Source organism: Tasmannia lanceolata, unplaced genomic scaffold (genome assembly GCF_043159265.1).
Source record: "Tasmannia lanceolata isolate RefF3 unplaced genomic scaffold, GAP_Taslan_0.1 ptg000015l, whole genome shotgun sequence".
Taxonomy (NCBI): domain Eukaryota; kingdom Viridiplantae; phylum Streptophyta; class Magnoliopsida; order Canellales; family Winteraceae; genus Tasmannia; species Tasmannia lanceolata.
Genome location: NW_027518692.1, coordinates 15250948 through 15262488, shown reverse-complemented (window position 1 = coordinate 15262488; position 11541 = coordinate 15250948). Strand labels below are relative to the sequence as shown.

The 11541-nt window shown below is 40.0% G+C and overlaps 1 pseudogene; it reads right to left on the bottom strand.

Moving 5' to 3' along the window:
- Positions 1-10425: 10425 nt before the first annotated feature.
- The window catches only part of LOC143891760 (adenylosuccinate synthetase 2, chloroplastic-like), a 54336-nt pseudogene continuing 53220 nt past the window's right edge, over positions 10426-11541 (bottom strand).

The following is an 11541-nucleotide window of genomic DNA, read 5'->3' as shown; positions in this document are numbered from 1 at the left end:
ATCTGTACAATACAAATTTAAATCTGTGCATCCTGAGCTCAGATCCGTACACCTCAAATTTAGATCTAAACAAAGTGAGAAAGCAAATAAGGTAAGATTTATTTTGTTTTTCACATCTGTTATCTTGTTGATTTATCATCCGTGGTTTATCTTGTTTGCCTGTGAATTGATATGATTCAATGTTCAAAGATTTTCTATAAGATTTGTTTATCCTTGGTAAGCCATTGAACAGTGTGTTCTCTAAAAATGAGTTAAAAAAAATGAAATGATGATGAAAGATGGAAAGAAGAGAAGGATATGAAATTTTGCTTAAGATTTTGGCTACTGTTTTAGATAATTGCAATAGTATAAGGTTCAATGCTTGGATTGCTTCTTGCATTCAAACCTTGAGTAGCCTGTGTGTTTCAGTTAAAAGAGTTAAAAAAAAAATGTATGTATGTTTTATATGATTTTGTAAATAGTAGGTTTGCCAATTTAAACTTCCTATTTTGTTCTAGATTCAGAAGTTATTTTTCTTCCCTGTTTTGTTGACATTAACGTTGCTGAGCTTTGGTAATTGTATGAGGTGAGCTAGTGTTTCATGTTTCAAACCGTTTCTTATAGTGTTATTTGAGGATTATCATTTTTATGAAATTAAATTAAAGTGAAACTAGTACAAAGATCACAAGTAGGGTGTCGTTGATTGCACATGTTAACACTGCAATGTTTCATCTCTTGAACTTCCAGAGTTTGGATTTTGAATCAAATGTAAATCTGTCCCTTGTTTGGCACAATTCTGTCCACCAAATCTGTCCATGTTTTGGATTAGAATCTGTCCCTGTGTAACACAAATTCTGTCCCACAAATCAGCCCTGTTTTTAGCACAAATCAGCCCATGTTTTGGTCTCAGTTCTGCCCATATTTCTGCCCTGTTTTGGCACAGATTTATCTCATTTTTCTGCACAAGGTTCTGCCCATATTTCTGTCCATGTTGCAGCCTTTGTTTCACGCAAGATTCAGCCCATGTTTCAGCTTTGCTTTGGTACAAATTCTAGTCCATGCATCAACCCTATTTTAGCACAGGGTCACCCCATAAGTCAGCCCTGCAACTTGCATTTCAGCCCATGAATATGCTCCCTGTTTTAGCATTTCAGCCCATGAATATGCTCCTTGTTTTAGCAGTTCAGCCCTCTAATCAGCCCCCATTTTTAAGCACATTTCTGCCCCTGTTTGAGGCACGATTATGTCCTTGTTTCACCCATAACAGCCCCTGTATTACCCCATAACAGCCCCTGTTATTACCCTCATTTCAGCCCCTGTTTCACCCCATAAGTCAGCTCCTGTTTTGCACTAAATTCTGTCCACAAGGCAGCCTCATTTTAAGCACATTTCAGCCCTCATTTTAGTCCTTGTTTATGCACATGGAACATTCACGATTCAGCCCCTCTTTTGCATGCCATCAAATCTTTGTGCCATAATGTCCGTGCACTGTGCTTTGAGAAGGCATTAATTGTTTTAATGCCATGTCGTGGACTTGTGGTCCTTTATTTTGTTTATTTCCCATTGTCATTGGTCCGTTACTTTCAATATTTGGAAAAACAAGATGAAGTTTTGAGTAGACTGGTGTATCTCGCATGGGGTAGGGCTGTTAGTACTGAATCGCAAACCTGATCTGCTCGTTGTATGATCTATAGTTTTGATGTGAGGGTCTATAGATCTCAGAATATAATAGGGCGTGCGAAATCGATCTTTGATTTTGTGTTGAATCCGCATTGAATTGACTTTTAAATTCGAATTGTATTGAGCATAGCAGATTGTAGTCTTAATAAAAGGAAAAATAAGATGGTGTGATTGGGAGCGGTTTGCTCCAATAATATGTGGTATTTGGTTCACATTAGTAAGTGTGTCTATGCGTATATATATGAGTGTGAGTGTGTGTGTGTGTGTGTGTGTGTGTGTGTGTGCGTGTGTGTGCATGCGCGCGTGTGTGTGTATGCTCCTAGGTATGGTGATCCTTACACTGTCCAGTTCTGAATTTTTTCTTTTTCGACCTCAAACGCTGAAATTTTTTAAAAACAAACATCATCAATCTTGTAGATCTCGTCGAGCCGGTCAGTTCGACATATGGCGGCCCAAATTCGGCCAAAAGACGAGAGTTATGCCCGTTTAAAGTTTTCAGTCCATAATGATGTGTGGAGTTTTTTAGAAATTATTGTGTCGAGTAATTTCTTGGCTGCTACTGCTCGGAATTGTTCGAAACTGTCAACTGGAAAAGTGTTTGCTATAATATTTCCTAAGACTGTCTTCTTGAGCAAATTTTTCCATAAAAGATTTTTAATATGTCAAAAACTACTAACAAGCTTCAGTTTTTCTGAAAAAACTGTCATTTCTGCAACAGCAGCTTGATGGAAATATTTAGGCTATTCCAGGTCTGTTTCGTCCGAAGCCATACAAAGAAAAAATGTTCTTCACAAGATTTTCTAATACTTTGTCCTTGAGTGAATTTTTCCAGAAGCGATGTTTTAAGTGTTAAAACTGAGCCCGAACTTTCAGTTAAAACACTAATATGTCTTTTAATGGCGATGGATCGGAAGAGGCCATTTTCCGGCCACTTCTGGCCAGATCCAAACAAAGTGGTCAACTGAGAGAATGTTTCTTATGCTGAGATCTACAATTTTGATCAGTAGAGTTTTTGATGGTTTTGATGTTTGAGTGGTCCAAAAGTCAGTGCAAAGTTGTATTTTTTTACACTATGTCATAATTCTGCTATTTCTTGAAAATCATGGACAACTTGAGCTCTATTCAATTTTAATGATTGTTTTGGATGTTTTGAGCTTGGTAGCAAGTTTTAAATCATATATTGAATCATTCCCATGATTTGTTTGGCATTTTTGACCATTTTTGACTCATTTGACCTCCTTTATAGAGCAATAGAGAGTCTTGGACTCATTTGCTTCCCATTTAGAGTTGGTTATCCTATATGTTAGGAGTTTGCCCCGTAGCCTTTTGGTTCGTCTGTTAGATAGGAGTTTATCCTTTAAGATGCTTTTACCTGCTAGGGATCTTAGATCATTTTCATTGTTCTCGGGACACCAGTTACTTGTTGTGGATCGTCTCTTTGAGACACTAGTTGCTTGTTCGGAGTTTCCCCTTTGGATTTAGGGCTTTGCCCTAGTTTGTGGTGTTACTTGCGTGTTCCCTTTAAAAGTGAAAACATTTAAAGGTCCGAAGCATTGGAAAAGCTTTAAAATCCAAAAAACATTAGAAATTTGAAACTCAAAAATATTTGAAAAACATTAAAACCGTTAAATCATTTGAAGTGTTAGGAGAGTTCGTTCCGAACTACGTTGGCTTGATCCTCTTTCACGAGGTACGTAGTGCAGCTTGGGATCCATATCCCAAGTCCAGCCAAACTTTAAATAATGTTTTAAACCTTCTTCAAAAACCTTTAAAACCTTGTTTTCAAAAGATCTTCCTCTAGAGTTAGGAGTTTCTTTTTTATAGGGTGTTTGATTGTTTGTTTGTTATGTGCTTGTTTTAGAGTTAGGGGTCTGTCCTAGAGTTATAGGAGCGCCTCCGTCCGGTCAGTTGGCGATTCACATCGCCGACTGATGACTAGGTCTTGGATACGTTAGTGATCCCATTGTTTTCCTTAGGAAACATAGCCTAGTTACACATAGGTTGTAGGAACCACCTGCATTAGCTTAGGGCTAATCTGCATTTAGTTAGGGCATATAGGGTGTCCTAAAATCTACAATTCATTGGAATCTAAATGATCGCTTAAGAAGCTTTAATAACTAGTCCGGTCTTTTAGGTCGTGTCTAGGATAGAGATTTAGATGTCCTAGGCATCATAGCTTAGAATAGGCGCGAAGAACTACGTTGCCTTGATTCTCATGGAGGCGGGGATACGTAGGCTTCTTTGGATGAACATCAAATCATCTAAGGACTCGGGCTTAAACATTAGAGTATTAGGGTCTGTTGTTAGCTCTTAGGGTTTGTGTTTGTATATTGATTCTTACATAGGATCATGATAGTTTGTGTTCATCTCCTTGCTTAATTACGTATTTAGCTATAACATTTACCTGCTTATGTGTTTTACCTAGTTGCTTAGTTGTAGCTCTTACTTGCTTAGTTGTAGCTCTACCTGCTTAGCTGTAGTTCTCACATGCTTAGCTGCAATTCTCTATCGCTATTAGGTTATTGATTATTATTTCTTTACTATCATCTACTGACGTTTGCTCATTGCGCAGGTTTATCTTCTTAGCTGTAACACTTTACGGTATTACTGCATTTTTTATCTGTTATTTACTACTTTCTAGATGAGATGTGTTAGGATTTTATATTAAGCGCTATGTATTCGCCATATTGTAGATAGGCGCTATGTGCACGCCATATGTTTTTATTACTGCATTTCCTATCTATCATTGACTGCTTTCTAGATGGGATGTGTTAGGATTTTATATTAGGCGCTATGTATTCGCCCCATTGTAGATAGGCGCTATGTGCACGCCATAGGTTTTTATTACTGCAATTGCTATCTGTCATTTACTGCTTTCTAGATGAGATGTGTTAGGATTTTATATTAGGCGCTATGTATTCGCCACATTGTAGATAGGTGCTATGTGCACGCCATAGGTTTTTATTATTGCAATTGCTATCTGTCATTTACTGCTTTTTAGATGAGATGTGTTAGGATTTTATATTAGGCGCTATGTGCACGCCGTAGGTTTTTATTTCATTATTCTGTTATTTGCCTGGCATTTTGTTTATTCCTTATTTCATTTACTATTCATGATTAACTGTTAATTTTAGATTTACTTTCATGTACAGATCCTATACCTTTAGCTGTAGCTTGCATGTGTATGTCCACCAAAACTTAGACACCCATTAGGCATGTCACTCATAACCTAGCTTTGCTTAGGTGACACATCTCTCATTTCATTTTGTGTATGCTTATTTCTTTATCCTCAGGAAATGCATGCTTAGGTAGACGACTCTTGAGGATTGTTCCCATTTCATATGATTCTCGCCCGAAACTCTTCGAAGTTAATAATAAATGGCATAAGAGACCAAGTGTTCACACTCGGACGAATTGGGGGTGCTCTCAGACCTTCTCCATTCGTAATCAGGCACGAACCCATATATATTTCTGGTTATCAATGGTATACAGAGCATATTTTGTTTAAGGATCCATGGCCGTATACCATGGATGGCAACTCTGAGTTTGTTTAGGTACGTTTTGAATCCGGACTTATTCCCGAATCGAAAGGTATCTCTTTTATATCGCCACTCGTGCTATGCTATGAGGGTGGCACCTGTTTCGAGAGTTCCTTGGTAGAGCTCTCCTTCACACGTGGATGATCCAAGAGGCCGTTGGGGGCTCGTCCCCACCTCTCTCCCGGATCGGGGTCCACAGGTACGCGCCAAATCTATCCCGTGGAGCCAACAATAAAAACAACGAAAGAAAATAAAATACAATGAAAGAAATAAAGAATATGATAATGCATGTTGTGCAGTGTGTGAATCCCTTGTTTAAATTTACGCACCTATTTGGTGCCCCTGGCATTCTAACGGAAAAGGTTCCCATTTAAAATGATTTTAGTCCAAATTTCGTCCAAAATTAGTAAAAGTGGTATTTTTACAGAGTTAGGCAATGTTCCAAGAATTCCCCAGCAGAGTCGCCAGCCTGTGGACCCCGATCCCGAGGACGGTGGGCGAGGGACACGAGATTCCACGTCTGTCTTCTAAGATCTCCACAATGTGAAGGAGAGCTCTACCAAGGAACTCTCGAAATGATGCCACTCACAGCATGGGTGGCGATATAAATGAGATACCTCTCGATTCAAGGACCAGACCAGAACCAAGATGTACCTATAACAAAGAAGAGTCGCCATCCAAGGAAGTAGGCCCTGGATCCCATGAAATACTCTGTTGCAACGGATAACCAGAGATACAAAAGTCCGTGCCTGATGACGAATGGGGAAGGTATTAAGCGCCCCCAAGTGCAAGCACCTGGTCTCTTATGCCATTTTTAATTAATTTTGAAGAGTTTTGGGCTAAAATCATGTGAAATGGGAACGAGTACCCCCGAAGAAACGTCTATCTAAGCATACATGACCCGGGGATGGGCAAAAGAAAATAAACATCCAAATCCTAACTCACTGCATCTACTCCTAACCCATCACATCTAGGAAAGCAATAACATCCGCATGCACAGCTACAGCTAAGCAAGTAATGGCAGATATGATAAGCAGAAAAGCAGTAAATATCTACAGCTAAGCATGTGAAACTAAACGCACAAAGAATAAGCAAGCTGAAAGTAAACACACAAGGAACCAAATACAAACACACGATACACTAAAAGATGCAAGGAAAGAAAGGAATCAGAAAATAGACGCTATGCGCAAACCCAAAATGCCAGGGAAAAGAAAATGGGACATACGATAGACTCAGGGAGTGATTCTAAAGGAATCGAGCTCAGTGATCATGATCCACTAAAGATCGAACAAGTCTCGCGATCGTCATAGCCTATCGTTGGGCTCAGCAAGGACAATCCCTGTAAAGGGGCCGTGCTACGTCGTCGCCCATCCCAAAACCTGATAAAACGTCGAAAAACCGATAAAACCGGCAAACCACGATCAAAATCGAAAATGAAATGAAAAGATGGCTCCGAGCGACCTGGCAATCACCATCCTTGCCCATTTTGGTTTTTGTATTTTTGGGAAAAGCTTGAAAGATATTTTTAGATGCTGAAATGATATTTGTTTTTGAAGGGTTTAAATGATTTTATTGAAAAGTTTGACTGAACTTGGGACGAGAATCCCAAGCTGCCTACGTACCCTGTGGAAAGGGATCAAGCCAACGTAGTTCGAAACAGCTTTTTGAAAAACGCTTTTGTTGTTTTCTGATTTTTTTTATTGTTTTTGTTATTTGATTTTTATGTATTTTTATCCCTTTTGATTGAAAGGGGGTTTTAGCTCAAGAGGTTGCCGTCCGTCATCGCCTTAACCCGACGAGTGCTCCCAAAATCGATGGGGATTCCGAAATGCGAAGAGAATCCCAAGGAACGTGTGAAAAGATGAACCCGAGAAAGGGAAGAAGTGAATCCCTAACCCTGCAGAAAATGATCATCTCAGAGAGGAAGGAATCCTTAAGCCCTGTAAGACAGGATGGCCTCCAAGAAGGGAAAAATCCCTAAAACCATGAGAAATGAAGAGATAAGCAAAGAGACATGAAGGGCAAATGGGTGGCTCAAGAAACATTCCGTCATCGCCCAAACCCGACGATACGCTCCTATCATTGATGGGATCCCAAAATTCAAGTAGGATCCCCAGGACCGTGCAATGACTGACTTTGAAAGTAAGAGGGACAACAACTACAATAAAAATCCCGCGAAGAGCAGAACCCAATAACCAGACATGAATCAGGGGATAGAACGTAGGCTAGAGAAACTGTGTCTAAGCCGGACAATGGAATAAAAGCTAAGCCAATAACATATACACTAAGAACACAAAATATGATCAAGGGAAACGAAATACATGTCAAGAGTATATGATGTGAATACAAGACAGAGCGACTTTTAGCGAAGATTAGAAATTATTTCAAACCACGCCATGTCTCCTCACTAAAGTCATGTTTGCCTGAGCTTGTCACAGCATATTGTGAACTCTATACCGGTTATTGGGCCCAAAATTAAATGTAATTTTTTAGTCCAATTACCAGTTTGGGACTCCCAATCAGTTCTTACAATCTCAAACAAACATGACCTGAGTTAAAGAAAAAAATCTACTCAGTTTTTTATGCCTTAGGAGACAGGGCAAGGCGATGGAGGCATAGATGGGTAAAATTCAACTTTTTTGCTTTTCAACAAACAATGTGTCTTTACGAAAACCCAGTAAATTCAATCAACCACAAGGCTCATTAGACAAACAATTCTAGGTAGACCCTTTTTATGAGATGAGTTGAGGAATGGCATATTATCAGGGAAATAAAAGAAAAGAATTATTACCCTTTTTTTTTCTCAGCGAGGTCGCGGAATCGCTGGATTCCGAAGGGATTACCGGAGAAGATGAATCTTTGCCAGAGTAATTGGAGGTTGCGGCTGTAATTGCAAGCTTGGATCCGATTCAATAGAGGTTGATAGGGGTTAGGGATATATGGAGGCAATTCAAGGGTTTTAATGGTGGTTGATTTGAGAATTGAAAGGGAAATCGAAGTGGGTTTCAAGAGGGAAAAGAGATGGGGATGGTCGGAGTTAATGGAGATGGTGGAGGATGGTGGTCAGAGACGATCGTTGATGGTGATGGTGATCGGGTATGGGAGGTGTGGGTTTCGGATCTGCAGAGATGATCGAATGGTGGTGTAGATGAGGGTTTTAATGGCTGATTTGGCGTTTAATGGGGTTTGCAAAAGCAAGGTCTCGAACTAGATAGAAGAGGGTTTGATAGTGATGGGTTTGAGGAGGTAGTGAGGATAGCTTGGCCGGATTTGGAGTACAGCTGGAGGAGGAGTGGCCGGAGTTGGAGTACGGTGGCTGAGGGAAGAGGGTTTTGAAAATCTACAAAAGGGTTGAGAAGGATGGTGAATAGAGAAGATGGTGGTGGTGGTTGTCGGAGTTGCAGAGCAAGGTGGGGGTGGCGGGTAATGGTGGTGATAGAGTTGAGGATGGTAGAGTGGAGAAGAAAAGGGCAGCAATGGTGATGGGGAAAAAGAGAAGAAGAAATGGACGGCTCCGGTGGGATGTGGTGGTGGAGATTGGTGGTGGATGGATGTCGGTGGCGGTCAGATTCCGGCCGGGGATGGGTCTGGGTCGGAGAGAGGTATGGTGGAGGTAGTTGGTGGCCGTGGAATGGGAGGAGAAGGAGGCCGGATTGAGGCCGGAGAAGATGGCCGCCCAGCTCTCTGCTTTTCTCCCTCTACTGTTGTTCTCCGCTTAGAAAATGGGGCTCCCCTCCTCTACCCACGAGACTCTTTTTTTTTTTATAGCTAGGGTTGAAATCCTCCTCTAATCTCAGCCATCCATTCCCCTTTTTTGATGAATTGGATCATCCCCACCCTTGTAGAAAAACCTAGAACTTTAGGCATGCTCCTCAATCACTAGCCTACACCTAGTCCCCTTTTTGATCCTATGGCCCTTGCTTATTGCTTGTAGAGGAAGCAATAAAATGTTCCAAAAAAGCCCTCTTGTAAATAGGAAATGACATATTTTGCCCCCCTTCTCTCTCATGGGCAGCCCCCGTCTAATGTATTCTATTTTATTACTTTGTAACTAAAGGGGTGGTTTGGGCAAAAGGGAAGGGACAAAATATATCATTACTTATCCTTTGCAATGATTTAAGCACAATTATATTTTAATAATCGCACTAACTCGTCTATCCTTCTTCCTTAATTAGCTTGCGAGGGCTATCCTGGGAAATGTGATAACCCCTTAATAGCTCCTTAAACATTACGACAGGGCGAGTTAGCGAAAAAATCAAAATATGGTACGCGAATAAACACTAAAACTCATGAAACCCAATGGAGTGCCAATACCAAAACCAGGGGTCTTTTGCAATTTATTTTTATTTTTTTTGGGAAGATCAGTATGGGGATTGAGGCCTTGCAAAGTTTCACAAGACCAACCACAAATGAACTTCTCAGGTCTATCAATCACTCGGGACTCAGCTCCTCGGGAATTTCGAGATTTTACTCAATTTTGGGAATTTGCTCGATCTCAGGATCTTATTCAACTTCAGAACTTTATTCGATTTTGAGGGTTTTAGGGTCCGGTCAAAATGGGGTGTCTACAACTAGTCTCCCTTCAAACTGGGTCATCAACATTTTTGTTTATCAAAACGAGATCATCTTGTTAGTTGATCTCTAGTCATATTTAACATCAAAATCATTAACATACAATATTAAGGAAATGATTTTTTTTAATACAAAGGAAATGATATTTCTATGCCCTTTTCTAGCATTTCCACCCCAATTTTTTGTCTTTTCCTAAAATTGACAGCATTTCCGCTCCCTTCTGCTTGTCTTTTCCTGTAAATATAACTTTAGGAAAAGACAAACAAAAGAGAGTGGAAATCTTGGAATAAGGGGATCCAAATTTTTATTCGTATCCAAAGAGCCCCATAATTAAGCATGAGATCATTCAGCATAACCATTGTGGAGTTGGAAGTCTATTCAGTAGAGATATTGAGAATCAACATCATATCATTGCTTTCCTTACATGTCCTTATTATTGAAAAGCTACGACCATTTATATGCTAAGAAGAGAGCCCAAACACAACCAAACCAAAATTCTACAAAATATAATTCAGTTGTTTAAATATTGATTCCAGAGATCCCCTTGTGCAAAAACTACATAATTGACAAAAAAAAAAAAAAAAAAAAAACTTTGTTACTTAGATTGCTGAGATATCTCCAATGAAAGTAGCTCTATCTCCTTCCCAGGATGAATTTAATGAAGTTGTCTGAATATAAGGGCATCGCGACCCGGCCCAACTCCAATGTAATGAACAGGTATGCCAACAAGTTCTTCTATCCGTTCAACATACCGGCGAGCTGCATGCGGGAGGTCCTTATAGTTTCTGATAGAAGAAATATCAGTTTGCCAACCAGGTAGGACTTCATAGCCAACCTGAATTAACATGAGACACAACACAAAAACATTAGAGCTCCAAGCATCCAATCATCACACTACTTCAAGTATTTCATTTGTTTGAATGAAAATGCAGGAAGTTCAAATTAAATCAATGTTAGCAACAGAGAGAAGAAGACAAGCTTTATGACCGTATGCCTACTCAGATGGGTATACAAAATGCAAAAGAGAGAGCTGTTAGGAAGACTACCCTTTTTTTTATAAAATGACAAACATGCCACTGATTTGATACACTTTGCAAATTTGGGTGAATGTTTAGGGCAATCCTAAAATAATTGTGCCAATGTGCAACGGAGACTCAACTCAACCCAACTCAACTAAGCCTTTGTCCCAAACTAGTTGGGGTCGGCTAATGAATCCTTTAGAAAATTTTCATGAAGAAGGTGAAAGGATCTACCCGGCTCAAAATGACTAAGTCTAATCCTGACACTAGTTGGGTTCATCTACATGGATCATTTTCTTCCATTCTATCCTACCCAAGGTCATATTCTCTGTTATGCTCCTAGCCCTCTAGTCTTTCCTCACTGTTTCTACCCAAGTTGTTTTCGGTATGCCCATACCTCTTTTTCCTCCATCAACTTGCCATGAGTCACTTCTCACTGGAGCATCCAAAGGCCTACGTTGGATATGCCCAAACCATCTTAAGTGGTGCTCTCTCATCTTCTCCTCAATTGGTGCCACCCCTACCGTTTTACGGATGTCTTCATTTATAATTCGATCTAACCTTGTATGGCCACACATCCATCTAAGCATTCGCATCTCTGCTCCACTCGTCTTATGCACATGCTGCTTCTTAGTGGCCCAACATTCTAAGCCGTACAACATATATGGCCTCACAGCTGTCTTATAGAACTTTCCCTTTAACTTGGTAGGTATTTTATGATCGCACAGAACTCCTGAAGCATGCTTCCACTT